Below are 19,518 nucleotides of genomic sequence, written 5' to 3'. Positions count from 1 at the left end.
ACTTCCCAGTTCAAACTGACCACAGACCTCTCAGATGGCTGATGCAGATGAAAGGAGAAAACCCTTTGTTTTTTTAGGTGGTCCATATCCCTACAGTGAATTGACTTTACAGTGGAACATGGGCCTGGGACTGCCCATGCAGATGGCCTTTCCAGATTTGTTTCCACTTAGAAAATGAAGACTCTCTTGGGAAAGGTTAGTCTCCTCTTTTATTTGTGGAGTTGGGTAGGAACGTGCACTTTTTGCATGGTTACCCCCCACCTTTTGCTTGACATCTGATGCAACCTGACTTGTCCTGGGTCCCTGCCAAAAAGGTTTCCAGGGCCAATGTTCTCTTTCCCAAAGCTGTACCTTTGTACCCCCAATTGGCACATCCCTGGCCACAGTTAAGCCCCTTGTAAAAGGTACCATGGATAAAAAAGGGCACTGTGATCAAGGAAGACCTCTAAAGGTTGCAGCACTTATTGTGCCACCCTTGGGGGCCCCTTAAATAACACTCACACACAGCCAGTGCAGGCTGCATGCTTTGTGCAGAGAAAAGTGAAGAGTCAAAATGTCATACATCCCTGTGTGCCATGCCTGCAACTCACTGCCTGAGGCCTAGGTAGGTCACCCCTCCCCCAGTGGGGTGCACTAGCCCTCAGGTGAGAGCACAGCTGCATGAGCCCTGTGCCCCTACAGTGTCTAAGTCCATTCTTAGGCACTGTAATTGTAGTATAGCCATAGAGTATATGGTCTGTGCATTGGTCATCTTGACCTCCACAGCTCCATAAGGCCTTTACTAAAAACTGGGAAGTTTGGTAGCAAACATTTCAGCACATTAAACCCACATTGTTGCCAGTGTGGGATGTAATGTGAAATGCACTCAGAGTGCATCTTAGAGATGCCATCTGAAAATCGATCAGAACTGGCATGGTTCCTGAATGGTCCCCAAAAATTTGACACCACCAGACAAGTTTCTGGACTCCTGGGTAGAGAGCCTCCACTCTCTGGATATAGAAACAAAGCCCATTCTGGGCAGAGGTGTCATGCCTCCTCCCCCAGGATTGGCTGGGTCCACGAAGGGAAAACTTCAAAGGCCTGCCACCTTTGGAAGCTGTTCCTGTCATTTGCTGCCCCCAGCAATTGGCTCCCACCGGTTCTGTCCCCCACTTTGGGTGAGAGACTCAGTGGGAAATCCAAGCAAGGAAGAGAGGTGTGTCCACCTTTGCCAACCCCACCCCTCAGATGGCAGAGGCAAGGTGAAGCACATATCTCAGTCCCCTCCATCTTGAAGATGAGGGGACCCAGCCAATCAGGGAGAGGCTCATGTCCCCTCCCACTGGAGGATGGCATACTGGGGAGTGTACCCACCCCAAGGAAGAGACCCAGTGGGCACGACATGCACACTCCTTTAAACACCACTAAATCTAGTATTTTGGGGCAACCCTGAACCTTGCCTCCTCAGAGTCGAGGAAGGAAGAAGAAGAGTCGAAGAGCCATGCTGACCCAGGAAGAAGAGCACACCTACTGCTTTGGCCTCAGCCCCGACCTCTCTCAAGCTTCAGGACGACGCCTGCAGACTTAACATGAAGGATCTCCCCTACCACGACCGGAGTAGGTAAGAAAACCAGACGCCAGAAGACACCTCTGCACCCAATGTCCCACGGCCTTGGGTGGCCTAACCAATGGTGTACAGGCATCCCCCAAGACCTCAACTTCTCCAGCTGGTGGTCGCCTTCAGGAAGTTTCCCTGCCTGAGCCTGCAGCAACTTCACCGAAGTGAAGGCCTCCATTGAAAAGCATGTGGTCCCTGACGTCCTTTTGGAAATTCTGCACCTGGCCGCCTCAGTCCAGCTGGTGTTGCAGCTCCTGTGCTAGTCTGTGGCCCCTGCAGTGTTGACCTTAACCGCAGGAGCTTTGCTCTCACACCAAGTGATCTGCTCATCAGGAGCCCCTAACCGAAGGCCCATTTAGCCCAATTGGCTAACACTGTGCCCCTGTACTCAACACCTGGGCGCCCCATTGCCACTGGTGGTGTACCTTGAGTGCCCATCTAGACCTTGGTAAACCTTGGTCCTACCCCAAAATCCCACTCATAAGTTGTGTTCTTACCTGAGAAAACACTAACACTTTTCCTCCCATAGGAACCCATGTTTAGAGATTGTTCTAATATGTTCTAAGTGTTGAACTGAGGTTTGTATTGAGAAAAAGAGAACTAAACTGCAAAGTATACAATGTCTTGTTTACCGTATATTGTGAGATCCCAAGGTGTGGTATCAAGGCATACCATCTCAGTACTGTAATCCAAAAGTAACTACTAAAAAGTATTCTGAAAGTAATTACTGTGTAATTCAAAGTGAATTTTAAAGTGATACAAACCTGTAACAACAGCAACTCCATCCTCAGTTGCATTTGTGGGTAAATGTTTACTAATGAAAGTACAGTGTACCTACCTGTAATAAGTCCTGCTTGCTTCTAAAAATAAAATACAAGTATAACTTTTTCATACTTACCAAATTGGTCTGGATTCTGTCTCTGAGTGTGTGCCTTCTGTCATAAATGCTTTACACACCCTCTGGATAATCCTAACTGCTCAGCCACACTACCACAAAGCGAGCTATTAGTACTTACCTAATTTAACCTCTGCTATACCCATGTGGACTCCCTGGACTCTGTGCACACTATACCTCACTTTGGTATATACAGAGCCAGCTTCCTACAGTGAGTAAATCCAAAAATTGCCATAAATTAAAAGTGATTTTTGCAATTTGTTGAATTTTTTCTAAATTTCTGAAATTAACTGGAAGGGCCTTGGTTAAGTCCCTGAAGATTAAAACTGTTTACGTTTTAAAAAGTTATTAAAGTGAGGACTAAGAAAATGTTCAAATTTTTTTCTAGCTTCAAAAAGGTCCCAACTCTAGTGTGATAATGGATCTTGCAGAGGATGTAGCTAAGGAGCTCGACCTTTCCGCTTATCTACAGCTTACTTTAGGCAGCAGAGGGTTCTCTGTAAAGGGTACCAAAAAAAAAAACAGGTTGAAACCCTACCACGGTACAGCTTCAGAAGCTGTTGGCAGAGTATGAGCTGGCCCATCCTACTGATGAGGCCACCGATCCTGAGAACCATGGGGGAGTGAGTGAGGATGATGACCTGAATATGCCTCAACTCAAGATAGAGGACACTGTACCTCTACGACCCACTGTGCCAAGGGTACCTGTCTCTAGCGTGGATGGCTCATGTAGCTCAAGGTACATAGAAGGGGCCAGGTCCCTCAGAGGAGGAGAGTCTTCTAGAGAGATTGGCCTGAAAAATAACCCCAGGAGGACTACACACTGGTCATAGAAAGGGCAAGGGCAGATATGGGTTTACCATCCATGAATGGTGGCAGCAATATTATTCCTAGGGACAGAGACAAAACCTTTGACTCTAAAATTCCCAAAGGGTTTGTTCCTAAGTATTTCAAAAGTGATGACAAAATGGTTCACAGTGTTTGTGAGATCTAAAATAGTTAGTAAGGTCAGCTGGAAGTATTGGGTCTCTCTCCTTAAGGAACTGTTTTCTGGTAAATATCAGGATAGACTCCTTACATTGAACGAGCCAGATGCTGAGCCCTATGACCTCATGAACGGTACCTTAATTGAGTCCTTTGGACCCACCACTGAAGAATATAGAATCTAGTTCCAGGAGACTTGAAAAACCCAGCCAGTCCTGGGTGAGTTTTGTGGACTTTTCAGTGAAGACACTAGGGTGTAGATTCGGATCCTGAAGAAACCGGGTACGAACCGTCGGACGGAGCATATTCTCCGTCCGACTCGTACCCGGTAAAAAAACATTACAAATATGCAAGTACGTTCCGTACGGAAACATTATTTCCGTACGAATCATACAAAACACCAACCGACGAAAAAATACATCCCAATGTGAACCGGGACAGCGCCGACGTGACGTCCGGACGCATTCAGGCAGCGTTACACGAACCAGGAAGTACGATTCGCACCGACGTCACTCCGCACGGATTATATTTTCCGGCAGCCAAAAACTGCCGGGAAAGCAGGACGACGCGCACAAGGAGTAACTTTACGCGACGAACAGCCATGGACCCGAACTTACGTGTCATCCCGGCCCTCATAGCAGTCCACCTGTTGTACAGGCACCGACGCAGACGCCGCAGAAGGTCAGAACAACACCCAGGGGCAAAGGGGGGGCAGGGGCAGGAAACATAACCCCCACACAAGGCCAAAATCATACATGCCCTGGACATACCTGACCACCAGGGCCTGGTCACTTCGGGGGGGTGGGGGCGTGTCCACGAAGGCCAGCGTCCCGCTACGGAAGTCGGCATGGACGCGAACCGGCAACACAACAATTGTGGTACGTACCGTACCCACGCCTTAAGAGCGTGGGTACGGGTCGTACTACGCCCACCCCCACGTCACCCCGACAATGGAGGTACGGCCCGTACCCACGCTCCTAAGGCATGGGTACGGGCCGTACCGCCATTGTTGGGGTGATGTAGGGGTACGCGTGGTACGACCCGTACCCACGCTCTGAAGGCATTGGTACGGCACGTACCCCTACGGCACCCCAACATTGGTGGTACGGCCCGTACCCACGCCTTAGGAGCGTGGGTACGGGCCGTACCTCCATTGTCGGGGTGACGTAGGGGTACACCTGGTACGACCCGTACCCACGCTCCTAATGCGTGGGTACGGGCCGTACCCCCAATGTTGGGGTGCCTCAGGGGTATAGCCCGTACACAGGCCTTCAGAGCGTGGGTACAGGTCGCACCACGCGTACTCCTACGTCACCCCAACAATGGAGGTACGGCCCGTACCCACGCTCCTAAGGCCTGGGTACGGGCCGTACGGCCATTGTTGGGGTGACGTAGGTGTACGCGTGGTGCGATCCGTACCCACGCTCTGAAGGCCTGGGTACGGGCCGTACCCCTACGGCACCCCAACATTGGGGGTACGCACCATACCCACGTTCTAAAGGGCTGGCTACGGGCCGTACCCAGGCCTGCAGAGCGTGGGTACGGGTCGTACTATGCCTACCCCTACTGCCTGGTGTAGCATCTGACCATTATCCTGGGGGGGGTTGATGCCCAGGTGAGCAGTGTACTGCACCAAGGGTGCAGGCGGGTGAGTGGGTGTCGTGCTACCATCCACAACAGTGGACAGAGACATAGGTGTGGATGCCCAGCACTCCCAGCAGTGCCCAGACACAGGAGGGGTAGGTGCAGAGTCCTCCCAGCAGTTCCCAGACATAGGAGGGGTGGGTGCCTATCACCCCCAGCAGTGCCCAGACATAGGAGGGGTGGGTGCAGAGTCCTCCCAGCAGTGCCCAGACATAGGAGGGGTGGGTGCCTATCACTCCCAGCAGTGCCCAGACATAGGAGGGGTGGGTGCAGAGTCCCCCCAGCAGTGCCCAGACATAGGAGGGGTGGGTGCAGAGTCCTCCCAGCAGTGCCCAGACACAGGAGGGGTGGGTGCAGAGTCCTCCCAGCAGTGCCCAGACATAGGAGGGGTGGGTGCAGAGTCCCCCCAGCAGTGCCCAGACATAGGAGGGGTGGGTGCAGAGTCCTCCCAGCAGTGCCCAGACACAGGAGGGGTGGGTGCAGAGTCCTCCCAGCAGTGCCCAGACATAGGAGGGGTGGGTGCCTATCACCCCCAGCAGTGCCCAGACATAGGAGGGGTGGGTGCAGAGTCCTCCCAGCAGTGCCCAGACATAGGAGGAGTGGGTGCCTATCACTCCCAGCAGTGCCCAGACATAGGAGGGGTGGGTGCAGAGTCCCCCCCAGCAGTGCCCATACATAGGAGGGGTGGGTGCAGAGTCCTCCCAGCAGTGCCCAGACATAGGAGGGGTGGGTGCCTATCACCCCCAGCAGTGCCCAGACATAGGAGGGGTGGGTGCAGAGTCCTCCCAGCAGTGCCCAGACATAGGAGGGGTGGGTGCCTATCACTCCCAGCAGTGCCCAGACATAGGAGGGGTGGGTGCAGAGTCTCCCCAGCAGTGCCCAGACATAGGAGGGGTGGGTGCAGAGTCCTCCCAGCAGTGCCCAGACACAGGAGGGGTGGGTGCAGAGTCCTCCCAGCAGTGCCCAGACATAGGAGGGGTGGGTGCAGAGTCCCCCCAGCAGTGCCCAGACATAGGAGGGGTGGGTGCAGAGTCCTCGCAGCAGTGCCCAGACACAGGAGGGGTGGGTGCAGAGTCCTCCCAGCAGTGCCCAGACATAGGAGGGGTGGGTGCCTATCACTCCCAGCAGTGCCCAGACATAGGAGGGGTGGGTGCAGAGTCCCCCCAGCAGTGCCCAGACATAGGAGGGGTGGGTGCAGAGTCCTTCCAGCCGTGCCAAGACATAGGAGGGGTGGGTGCAGAGTCCCCCCAGCAGTGCCCAGACATAGGAGGGGTGGGTGCAGAGTCCCCCCCAGCAGTGCCCAGACATAGGAGGGGTGGGTGCAGAGTCCTCCCAGCAGTGCCCAGACATAGGAGGGGTGGGTGCCTATCACCCCCAGCAGTGCCCAGACATAGGAGGGGTGGGTGCAGAGTCCTCCCAGCAGTGCCCAGACATAGGAGGGGTGGGTGCCTATCACTCCCAGCAGTGCCCAGACATAGGAGGGGTGGGTGCAGAGTCCCCCCAGCAGTGCCCAGACATAGGAGGGGTGGGTGCAGAGTCCTCCCAGCAGTGCCCAGACACAGGAGGGGTGGGTGCAGAGTCCTCCCAGCAGTGCCCAGACATAGGAGGGGTGGGTGCAGAGTCCCCCCAGCAGTGCCCAGACATAGGAGGGGTGGGTGCAGAGTCCTCGCAGCAGTGCCCAGACACAGGAGGGGTGGGTGCAGAGTCCTCCCAGCAGTGCCCAGACATAGGAGGGGTGGGTGCCTATCACTCCCAGCAGTGCCCAGACATAGGAGGGGTGGGTGCAGAGTCCCCCCAGCAGTGCCCAGACATAGGAGGGGTGGGTGCAGAGTCCTCCCAGCCGTGCCAAGACATAGGAGGGGTGGGTGCAGAGTCCCCCCAGCAGTGCCCAGACATAGGAGGGGTGGGTGCAGAGTCCTCCCAGCAGTGCCCAGACATAGGAGGGGTGGGTGCCTATCACTCCCAGCAGTGCCCAGACATAGGAGGGGTGGGTGCAGAGTCCCCCCCAGCAGTGCCCAGACATAGGAGGGGTGGGTGCAGAGTCCTCCCAGCAGTGCCCAGACACAGGAGGGGTGGGTGCAGAGTCCTCCCAGCAGTGCCCAGACATAGGAGGGGTGGGTGCAGAGTCCCCCCAGCAGTGCCCAGACATAGGAGGGGTGGGTGCAGAGTCCTCCCAGCAGTGCCCAGACACAGGAGGGGTGGGTGCAGAGTCCTCCCAGCAGTGCCCAGACATAGGAGGGGTGGGTGCCTATCACTCCCAGCAGTGCCCAGACATAGGAGGGGTGGGTGCAGAGTCCCCCCAGCAGTGCCCAGACATAGGAGGGCTGGGTGCAGAGTCCTCCCAGCCGTGCCAAGACATAGGAGGGGTGGGTGCAGAGTCCCCCCAGCAGTGCCCAGACATAGGAGGGGTGGGTGCAGAGTCCTCCCAGCAGTGCCCAGACATAGGAGGGGTGGGTGCCTATCACTCCCAGCAGTGCCCAGACATAGGAGGGGTGGGTGCAGAGTCCCCCCAGCAGTGCCCAGACATAGGAGGGGTGGGTGCAGAGTCCTCCCAGCAGTGCCCAGACACAGGAGGGGTGGGTGCAGAGTCCTCCCAGCAGTGCCCAGACATAGGAGGGGTGGGTGCCTATCACCCCCAGTAGTGCCCAGACATAGGAGGGGTGGGTGCAGAGTCCTCCCAGCAGTGCCCAGACATAGGAGGGGTGGGTGCAGAGTCCCCCCAGCAGTGCCCAGACATAGGAGGGGTGGGTGCAGAGTCCTCCCAGCAGTGCCCAGACATAGGAGGGGTGGGTGCAGAGTCCCCCCAGCAGTGCCCAGACATAGGAGGGGTGGGTGCAGAGTCCTCCCAGCAGTGCCCAGGCATAGGAGGGGTGGGTGCCTATCACCCCCAGCAGTGCCCAGAATAGGAGTGGTGGGTGCCTATCACTCCCAGCAGTGCCCAGACATAGGAGGGGTGGGTGCAGAGTCCCCCCAGCAGTGCCCAGACATAGGAGGGGTGGGTGCAGAGTCCTCCCAGCAGTGCCCAGACACAGGAGGGGTGGGTTCAGAGTCCTCCCAGCAGTGCCCATACATAGGAGGGGTGGGTGCAGAGTCCCCCCAGCAGTGCCCAGACATAGGAGGGGTGGGTGCAGAGTCCTCCCAGCAGTGCCCAGACACAGGAGGGGTGGGTGCAGAGTCCTCCCAGCAGTGCCCAGACATAGGAGGGGTGGGTGCCTATCACCCCCAGCAGTGCCCAGACATAGGAGGGGTGGGTGCAGAGTCCTCCCAGCAGTGCCCAGACATAGGAGGGGTGGGTGCCTATCACTCCCAGCAGTGCCCAGACATAGGAGGAGTGGGTGCAGAGTCCCCCCAGCAGTGCCCAGACATAGGAGGGGTGGGTGCAGAGTCCTGCCAGCAGTGCCCAGACACAGGAGGGGTGGGTGCAGAGTCCTCCCAGCAGTGCCCAGATATAGGAGGGGTGGGTGCAGAGTCCCCCCAGCGGTGCCCAGACATAGGAGGGGTGGGTGCAGAGTCCTCCCAGCAGTGCCCAGACACAGTAGGGGTGGGTGCAGAGTCCTCCCAGCAGTGCCCAGACATAGGAGGGGTGGGTGCCTATCACCCCCTGCAGTGCCCAGACATAGGAGGGGTGGGTGCAGAGTCCTGCCAGCAGTGCCCAGACATAGGAGGGGTGGGTGCAGAGTCCTCCCAGCAGTGCCCAGACATAGGAGGGGTGGGTGCCTATCACTCCCAGCAGTGCCCAGACATAGGAGGGGTGGGTGCCTATCACTCCCAGCAGTGCCCAGACCCAGGAGGGGTGGGTGCCTATCACTCCCAGCAGTGCCCAGACACAGGAGGGGTTGGTGCAGAGTCCTCCCAACAGTGCCCATGGAAAGAAATGGGTGGAGTACCCACAGATACAATGGCCACAATTGTCAGTCAGGTGCACAAAGACCCTGCAGAACACGTAACACATGTGTGCGAGGCTGGGAGTACACACATGCATAGTACGGAAAAGGGAACATGTCCTAATGAAGTCTTGTCAATATACTCCATACACAAGTACAGTGACCACCAAGGATGCCACAAATGATGCAGCTGGAGACATTGCCCAGCATGCATGGCCAAAGTTGAAGGGATCCGTCACACACCAAGGAAATGTAGACACAGCTCAGAACAACATTTTGGAAACACCCTGCAGCAAAGATGTCAGGGTCCACAGAGGAAGGAACACACCTAGGGACAATGTCACCATGCAGTAAGAGCTTACATGACCAAAGATCATTTTCAAATCCCTTGTGATGGCACACAGATTCCAGGGTCCACCCCATGAGCAGCACACTACTACATTTCCCAGACACCTAACACATCATCACCACCCAAAATCATGGAGCAGCATCACCAACAGCAATACCAGAACAGCATTCGTGTTCCAAGGAAAAAAAATACTGCTTTATTCAGCATTTAAAAACAATTCTTGAGTGTTAAAAGTGAAATATTTACAATGCCCATAGGGCAGTCCATAGTGCAAATCCTGGTGGGGGACACATTGGGACGCGTGTCCCCTAGCTTGCCTGCACAGTTCAAAGTTCCTATTCTTCCACAGGGGGGGGCATCATGTGGGGGGAAGGACCAGGTACCGCAGGGACAGGAGGGGCAAGGGTAGGTGTTGTGGGTGCAGGGACGGAGGACTCCACCACAGGAGGTGGGGCAGCGCCAAAGGTGGTGGTGAGGATGGCGCTGCATACGGTTGCAAGGTCCCCCAGCATCTCCCCTGCACCCGAAGGAACCACAGGCCCCAAGGAGGGGGGGGGTCGGAGGGATGGGTTGCAGCGCTACTGGGGGAGGGTGTTGACAGTGGGGTGGACTCAACTACCCTGCCCGGGTCCTTGCGCCAGCGCTTGCGGGGTGGTGCCACACTGGGGCTGATTGACACACTGGCCAAGAAGGACTCCTTGTCCGACTGTTGGGCAGGAGAGCTGAGGGGTGTGGATTTGGAGGAAGTGGGAAGTGAGGACTACGGACTCCCACTGTGGCTGCGTGTCTTCCGTTTGCCCCCCAACCCAGTGGGTGTGCCTACTACCCGCTGTGCGTGTGTGACGGGAGGTGTGCGCTTGGCCTTCCCTGGTGGTGTGCTGCCTGTGTCTGGTGGGGTGCATGCATGTGGACGTCTGGGTGTGCTTTGGGCAGGCTTGGGAGTGGGTAGTGTGGATGGTGCAGGGGTAGGGGGGGGAGGCAGCGCTGCAGGAGACCCACTGCTGCAGTCAGTGTTGAGTCTATGAACCTCAGCAACATGCGTTGGTCAGACATCGCAGCTGACATGCCCTCCATGTACGCCTCCATTTGAGTGAGCACTCTGGTGTGGCCATGGAGGACATTAAACTGAAAAGAACAAAAGGAGTGCCAATGCTGCATTGAAACTACACGAAAAACTTTAAGCAAGAACTGAATTAAACACGTCCATTGCTACCATTGATTAGGTTGATTTTAATCAAAAATATATTTTTTGCAAATTTTCTTATTATTTAGCACGGAAAAGTAGAGAAGTGATTAAAGCAATTCAATAATCAAAAATTCAAAAGCCACAGATTTTTACAAATATATACATTACATTACATTAACACATATAAATGACATCACCTCTAGCGTACCACAATCACTCGACGAACAACACCACTCAAAACACCACAGATATGTACAAGAAGTATTCAATAAACATTATAAAGCTCACAATATACAGTTGTATGTACAAAATGTATAAGGCCATCAACACCTAACATTTACAATATTTTTAACATATATTTTAATTGTTCCGACAGATGATTGGCCAAGAGCGAAGACAAGTCAAGAAAGGGGGTCTACGCGTTTCGAATCCCTTCACCGGGGACTCTCTTCAGGACCAAAATTTTTTGTTCAGGTATGGTAACTCATGGGCATGATTGTATTATCGTGCATAAAGGCGTGTTGGAAATCATCAGCTGAGGCCTTTATTCCGTTAGTCAAATGCCGCCATTGCGCGCCGTGCTCGCCGCACCGGAGACTAAGTTTGAATGGGAGCGATGGCTGTAAAGTGGATGTTTATCCGCTATCAGTTGAAAGATTTTTAGTCGCCAGCTAGGGTCTCTTGTCCAGTAATTTCAAACGCTGCCGTCACCATCGCGCTGTGCTCACCAAACGGACGACTGATGTCGTCCGTTTGGTGAGCACAGCGCGATGGTGACGGCAGCGTTTGAAATTACTGGACAAGAGACCCTAGCTGGCGACTAAAAATCTTTCAACTGATAGCGGATAAACATCCACTTTACAGCCATCGCTCCCATTCAAACTTAGTCTCCGGTGCGGCGAGCACGGCGCGCAATGGCGGCATTTGACTAACGGAATAAAGGCCTCAGCTGATGATTTCCAACACGCCTTTATGCACGATAATACAATCATGCCCATGAGTTACCATACCTGAACAAAAAATTTTGGTCCTGAAGAGAGTCCCCGGTGAAGGGATTCGAAACGCGTAGACCCCCTTTCTTGACTTGTCTTCGCTCTTGGCCAATCATCTGTCGGAACAATTAAAATATATGTTAAAAATATTGTAAATGTTAGGTGTTGATGGCCTTATACATTTTGTACATACAACTGTATATTGTGAGCTTTATAATGTTTATTGAATACTTCTTGTACATATCTGTGGTGTTTTGAGTGGTGTTGTTCGTCGAGTGATTGTGGTACGCTAGAGGTGATGTCATTTATATGTGTTAATGTAATGTAATGTATATATTTGTAAAAATCTGTGGCTTTTGAATTTTTGATTATTGAATTGCTTTAATCACTTCTCTACTTTTCCGTGCAAAATAATAAGAAAATTTGCAAAAAATATATTTTTGATTAAAATCAACCTAATCAATGGTAGCAATGGACGTGTTTAATTCAGTTCTTGCTTAAAGTTTTTCGTGTAGTTTCAATGCAGCATTGGCACTCCTTTTGTTCTTTTCAGTTTATATGACTTGGCCTTGCTGCCATCGAGTCAAAACCCAAGTGTGTTTTGCTCATGGAGGACATTAAGCATCGATGTCTGACCAACCTGCAACTGCCGCAGAATGTCCACAGACTCGGCATTCACGGCGGCAGTGGAGACAGGGGCAGGGGGTGCGGTGCCTGGCAAGAAGGAGACATGTGGTCGCCTAGCACGGCCGGAAGGGACCCGAGCAAGTGGGAGGCCGGTGATGGGAATGGAGGGGGCGGCGATAGATGGAGTGCTGCTTTCAGCTGTCGGAGCAGCCTCCGCCCCCTCTGGGAGCTCAGCCTCGGACCCGTCTGCGTCATAGTCGGTCGTGGGACTGGACAGGTCCTCCGCCTCACTCCCCTCGGCCTCCGTGCCACTCGATGTGCCAGACTGGACCACACTGGTGGCACTGGTGCTCGATACCTCCTCAGGGTCCGTGCCAGTGTCTCCCTCTGTTTCCCCCGACGATGCTGTGGGCAATGTGAAGAGACAGGAAATAATCAGACACCTGTATACATATGACACATGATTCAAAACTACATAGGTCACAGTGCATAGCATGAAAAGCAACATGAGTAACATCTACAATACAAGGCGCATATGTAGGCCCTGCACCACACAGTTGGTTGACCCACCATGCCACTGAGAAACAATGGAGAGCATTACACAACACCAAAGAACTTGATATCAAATGAGACAGAGGAGCCAGTCTCTGGGGACACTCGAGCACAGCATCTGCACCACACACCCTTGCAAAAAAATGGATGGCCAGGAACCATGTCATTAAACTTTTGGCACATGCTGCTTAGCAAATACATTGAACCATGCCCAACATGACTGGGTCACTGCATGTGGAGTGTATGTTCATGAAACATCACACACACGCCAGACCTGGCAAGGACACCTAAGGTGTTTTGACATGTAGGCCTTGCCTGCGCAAACCCCCCCCTACCTGAGACAAAGTGATTGAGACAGAGGAAGTACTTACACCTTTTACTCTGGGATTAAAAAACATGCCCTGCAATAAATCCTGATTGTACTAAAACTACCCCTCGTGCGCCTGTCCACATATATCATTGCCAAACAAACATCATCAGATAGTTGTACCAAGACACATAGGCACTGGCCAGTGTGAGTATGCACAAGCAAAATTAGGTCACCATGTACAGTGTACACATGTAGCACACTTAACGTAAACACAATTCAGTCCAGGGTACAATGGCACAGAGGGCAACCTATGTTGCAGACACAGAGAATGTCCACATTGTTGGATGACACACATGACACCTAGGAAAAGGTGGCCCAGGGGACGGTAGTGGCCACACTCCTACATGGGGCTGGATGTATATGACTGCAACTGTAGCAACCGTCCCTGCAATATGCATATCTACCACTCATGCACATCATGTCTGAGGGTACAACATTGGTCATGCATGCTGTAAGGCAGTACACTTGTAAGACACACTCCTATGTTGGAAATCACCATCATTGCCAAATAACATGGACCCCACAACGACTGAACTGGCCAGGGCACAGGCAAGGTCCCAAAACCTGTTACACACCACCCCCACACATGATGCTGCAAGCATTGGGCATTTGAATAAACTGGCAGCCAAGTTAACCTTCTGCAAGAGTGACTACACACAGACCAGGGAACACATGGCAAGGAGGGGAAGGGAGGAAGAACAGCACCGGTTTAATTTAGGGAACAGGATATGCACTGCACATATAAACCCTGGCAGTGTATCCATGCAACTGCGCACTTCAAACAGCTGGTGACACACAACAAAAACACATGTACCTACCCCCTTCCTGCTGCTGCTTCTCCTGTAAGCGCCTATCCAGGTCAGGGAAGACCACCGCCAGCACACGCTTATGGATGTGGGTCAGGCGCCGGCGCCCACGGTTCTTATGGCTCTCAGGTGAGTCCCCCAGCAGGACCCGTGCGATCCTCCTCGTCCAGCACCGGATGTCCTGCCAGCGTTTCCTCACCTGGGCAAGGCGCCGCTTCCGACCCTCCACCTTCCTCACGGCACTGACGGCTCTCTTCCAGATCTCCCCCTTGGCATAGACGCCTACCTGTGAGGATGCAAAAGTGAGAATACGTAAATACACCTGATAAATGTCACAGAGACACACATTATTACCATTTAGCAGTCTGACCAGGCCATATTATGCAGCAAAATCATTGCACCTTTGTCCTAGGGACATTATCCTCTGGGAAAGTGCATATGCACTATGTGTCATTGTAAGTACACAGGTGGCATGAGGGTTGCGACACTATCAATGATCCAGGATCACACTGTGCATAACAAGCTACACCACGATCATGTACAGCACCTCAAAGCAGTCACATGCCCCAGGCCACTGACGCTACCTCAGCAGAGTACACAGACACACACAGGCACAGGACAATCACCTGCCATTGGCAACTGGGGGTACAAACCTCACTCTGCACATGTGCCACTAGACTGGGGGGGTCACAGGTGTGGGGCTGGCTCTGCACGGCAGACACACAGCACTGCTCACTGCTCACATCAGATGAGTAGGGTAAATCCATCCCTCATGCAGCTGGTGTGCAACACTCCACATGTACACTCACCCACATGACAGGGTACTTACACACACACCAATGTCCAGGGGACGAGCACATCATATGGACACTCTCACCACAGGTACACTCAACTCACACACATCTGTTGGTTCAGTCACCTGTCACACTGGGGGGACCACAGAATCACATCAGGACTGTAGAAACAACATTCCCAAGAGGATTTGCCAGGCTGAATGTGGCATGCACCATGCATTGATTGTCACAGTAAACACTATGCAAGTGAGGAGTGCAGACATGCACTACAGCATTCTCTGCATGAGAGACATGAGGCATTCCCCCCCCTGGGACCCACTCTAAAGGACATTGCATGTCTGTCACACCTGGACACAATGCCAGAAGTCACAGCCACTCAAAAAGGGGCACACTCTAAACTAGTGGACTCAGCACTTACCTGCTCCCCTGGTCGGCCATACAGTATGATGTACTGTGGGAGGATCACATCCACCAATGCCATATTCTCCTCCATGGTGAATGGATGGGCCCTCTCCACAGACCTGGACATGGTGCCAGAGGATTCACGAGCAGCAGCAGTGTTGTGGAATGAAAGGATGTGCAGGCAAGTGCTCTCTCATGGGACCTGGCTGCCTTATATCTGCCTTGCTGGCCATTTTCATGTACAGGAGTACAGAGTGATTGGTCAGTCACATTTGCATCCTACATTTCCTACAATCCCTTTACACCTACCCCAGTGAGTGCCTTTGCATGGTTTAAAAAATGAGCATGCTGTCATGTCAACAACCACTTTGCAACATAGTATATTGTCTCCAACCGACTTTTGCTGGCCACCTGATGCAAAATTTCAAACTTGAAAATCGGTCTCCATGACAACCAGCATGCATTTAGGCCCTTATACGTGTCCCTCATGTGTCCCCTATGTTATATCAATATTCACACACAGGTACGGTGCGTTCCACGGCCCTAGGGCACCACAACTGCAGTGAAACGGACCGTACAGGCGTGTGTACGGTCCCTATCACTATGGGGGTGCTTGCGTATGCGTACGCCATAGGGATACGGATCGTACAGGCGCGTGTACGGTCCCTATCACTATGGGAGTGCTTGTGTATGCCATAGTAATACGGACCGTACAGGCGTGTGTACAGTCCCTATCACTATGGGAGTGCTTGCGTATGCGTACGCCATAGGGATACGGACCGTACAGGTGCGTGTACGGTCCCTATCACTATGGGAGTGCTTGCGTATGCGTACGCCATAGGGATACGGACCGTACAGGCGCGTGTACGGTCCCTATCACTATGGGAGTGCTTGTGTATGCGTACGCCATAGTAATACGGACTGTACACGCGTGTGTACGGTCCCTATCACTATGGGAGTGCTTGCGTATGCGTACGCCATAGGGATACGGACCGTACACACGTGTGTACGGTCCCTATCACTATGGGAGTGCTTGCGTATGCGTACGCCATAGGGATACGGACTGTACACACGCGTGTACGGTCCGTATTACTATGGCATACGCATACGCCTGCACTCCCATAGTGATAGGGACCATACACACGCGTGTACGGTCCGTATTACTATGGCGTACGCATACGCCTGCACTCCCATAGTGATAGGGACCGTACATACGTGTGTATGGTCCGTTTTACTATGGCGTACGCGTACGCCTGCACTCCCATAGTGATAGGGACCATACACACGCGTGTACGGTCCGTATTACTATGGCGTACGCGTATGCCTGCACTCTCATAGTGATAGGGACCGTACACACGTGTGTACGGTCCGTATTACTATGGCGTACCCCTACGGAAGCACTCCCATAGTGATAGGGACTGTACACACGCGTGTACTGTCTGTATTACTATGGCGTACGCATAAGCCTGCACTCCCATAGTGATAGGGACCGTACACACGCGTGTACGGTCCATATTACTATGACGTACGCATACGCCTGCACTCCCATAGTGATAGGGACCGTACACACGCGTGTACGGTCCGTATTACTATGGCGTACCCCTACGGAAGCACTCCCATAGTGATAGGGACCATACAGATGCCCTCAGAGCGTATGTACGGTGCGTTTCACACCTGACAGTGGTTCCAGGCTGCACACAGAAAGGAATGGAGCTGTCACACTTGGCCAAGCTGGACATCAAGGCATTGTCTGTGCAGTACTACATGTGTCGGGCATAGGTGTGTCAGGCTGTGAAGTGGCACATATCTCCTGAGGTGTGAAGCCAATAGATGTGTGATGAGCTGTGTACACATGTCATGTGTGATGGTGCACTATGTGCCACACATCCCCTTCACTCCTTTGACATGTGTGCATGTAGTACAGACTTTTTGAGCAATGCGTCACTGGCATGGCACAGTCACCAACACCCGCAACTGTCCCCTGATGCCAGGTACACGGATTCTTACACCTGACATGTGACTACATGCGTTACACGATGTGACTATGTCATGTGTGTGTCATGTGTTCCCATGAGCTTGCTGTTGTTGTTCCGTCAAATGCATCTGCAGGTGCTGCAACCAACATGTGTCTGTGTGTAGATGGGCATGGCACACCATCACGCACACCATGCCACATGTGGAATCAGACGTAACGTGTGAATGTATGCATCCAACATGTACTAGCGAGACAAGGACATATCTGCGCAGTCTCAATGTATGTGTGATCAGTCGTGACATGTACCCCTTCATGACAATGTGTGTGGTCTGTCCTTTTGTCACGGACATGTGACCTGTGCTTCTACTGTTCCGCAACCTTTCCTTATGATACATATCCTTCTCCTGCACATATGTGGATGTCTGTCACTCCTGTAATGCGTCTGCCGGTTCACTTACACTGGCCCACAGCTACTTTCATGCCATGGCACGTGGAGGTTCAGAATCCACGTTAGTAGCTGTCTCTTGGTAGGGGTGTCACCTGGCTGGCATACGTGTCCAGGACATATTGCACAGACCTGACTCTGCATGTAGCATATGTGTATTGCCTGTTGAACATGTGCTCTGTACATTGACATTGTTGTTGTACTGTACTCACTCTTCGTTGTCCCTTCCAAATTACTGCAGGGCTCCGCCTCTCCCCTGACCAATTCCAGACTTGGCTGAGCTGAGGGAACGTGACTGTATACGCCGCTACCGCTTCCCCCGACCGTTGATCGAGAACTTGATGGCAAGGCTGGCACCACACCTCGAACCGCTACACAGGTATCCTACTGCACTGACACCCAAGATGAAGGTGATGGCAGCCCTCCATTTCTTTGCCACGGGTACCTTTCAATACACCATAGCTCATGTTGGTGGCATGTCCCAGACCATGTTCAGCCGTGTTCTGCATGATTTTTTAGAGGCCATGTTGGTTCACCTGTATGAGTTCATCAGGTTCCCAACTCCTGAGCAGTTGAGAGGTGTCAAGGGTGAGTTCTATGCCCTGGGACGGATGCCCCATGTCATTGGGTCCATAGATGGAACACATGTGGCTTTGGTACCACCACAGGCACAGGAGGTAGCGTTTCGGAACCGCAAGCATTACCACTCCATTAATGCCTTTGTGGTGTCTTGCCAACATGGTGATTTCCCATGTCTGTGCTCGTTTTCCAGGGTCAGCACACGATGCCTACATCATGAGGCGTAGCAGGGTGCCTGAAATGATGCTGCAGCTGCGCAACGAACGAGCATGTATTGTTGTTGGGTATACTCTGTCAGTCCTGTATTTAGCGTCATCTTCTTGTCTTACTGCTTCTCCTGACCCACTTTTGTCCATGATGTTTCCATGTAGGGGACGCTGGCTATCCCAACATGCCATGGCTGATCACGCCTCTCCGCAACCCCAGCACGGCTGCCGAGCACCGCTACAACAACGCCCATGGCCAGACCAGGCGAGTGATAGAGAGGACGTTTGGCCTCCTGAAGAGCCGATTCCGTTGCCTCCACAAAACCGGCGGCGCCCTCCCATATGCACCGGTGAAGGTCTGCAAAATCTTCATGGTCTGCTGCATGCTGCACAACATGGCAGTGGAGAAGGCTGTGCCACTCATCCTGGATCCCGATGAGCAGGACCATCCACCCGTGGAGGAAGAAGGGCTTGGTGACGAGGCAAGTGATGTGGAGGAGGAGGAGGCGGGAGAGGACATCCAGAGTCGGCTCATACGCACCTTCTTTGCTTAGTGGTGATTTCCAGTGTCTGAGTGTGCACGCATTGGGCCTTGTGTGGCATGTGTTGCGATGTGTGGGTCCATCTGCATGTATGCCAAGTGAGTCAGAGGTGTTTTTGGATGTGTCACTCGAGTGATGGTGCTATAGAAGAATGTATTTCCTGAGTCATCATTGTCACTTAGCATGTTGACAACCTTATACGTGTCGAGTACATGCCCATGCATGCGGATGTGCTACAGTTGGCTGACTTCTTGTGTGTCTCTCATCCCCAGGTATTTGCGCATGCTGTCTGCTGGTGGCATTGTTGTGGTCCTGCTATTCCTCATGAACACAGCAACGTGTGCTGAATTAGCGTGACATGCATGGACAAGTTTGAAAATCTCCTTAGGGTAAGGGATGTAGCACGGCTTATTGGGTGTGGTATTTGTTTTGAATGTGTGTGCACTGCTCCTGTTCTTGTTTGGTTACTTTGCATACATGTGGAATCACCATGGGCCACATGACATGTAGCAGGATTCACCTGAATTGATAGTCACACTTGGTGACAGTCATCTGTAATGGGATAGTGGATTGAGATGAAGGCATCAATGTGTGTAACACTGGCCTCGGACACATACGGGTTGCACCGGCTTGGCATGGTGTGGGACTTTCCCTTTAGAGGCTCAATGGTGTATGGCAGCCTCTCCGTG

The 19,518-nt window shown here is 52.9% G+C and overlaps 1 protein-coding gene across 1 annotated transcript in view; it reads left to right on the top strand.

Moving 5' to 3' along the window:
* Positions 1-19,518, top strand: part of LOC146805184 (uncharacterized) — a 1,401,767-nt gene that overhangs the window by 1,145,857 nt on the left and 236,392 nt on the right. The window lies entirely within an intron of this gene.

Source organism: Triturus cristatus, chromosome 8, assembly GCF_964204655.1.
Source record: "Triturus cristatus chromosome 8, aTriCri1.1, whole genome shotgun sequence".
In the NCBI taxonomy this organism is placed as follows: Eukaryota; Metazoa; Chordata; class Amphibia; order Caudata; family Salamandridae; genus Triturus; species Triturus cristatus.
This window is presented reverse-complemented; position numbering and strand designations above follow the sequence as displayed.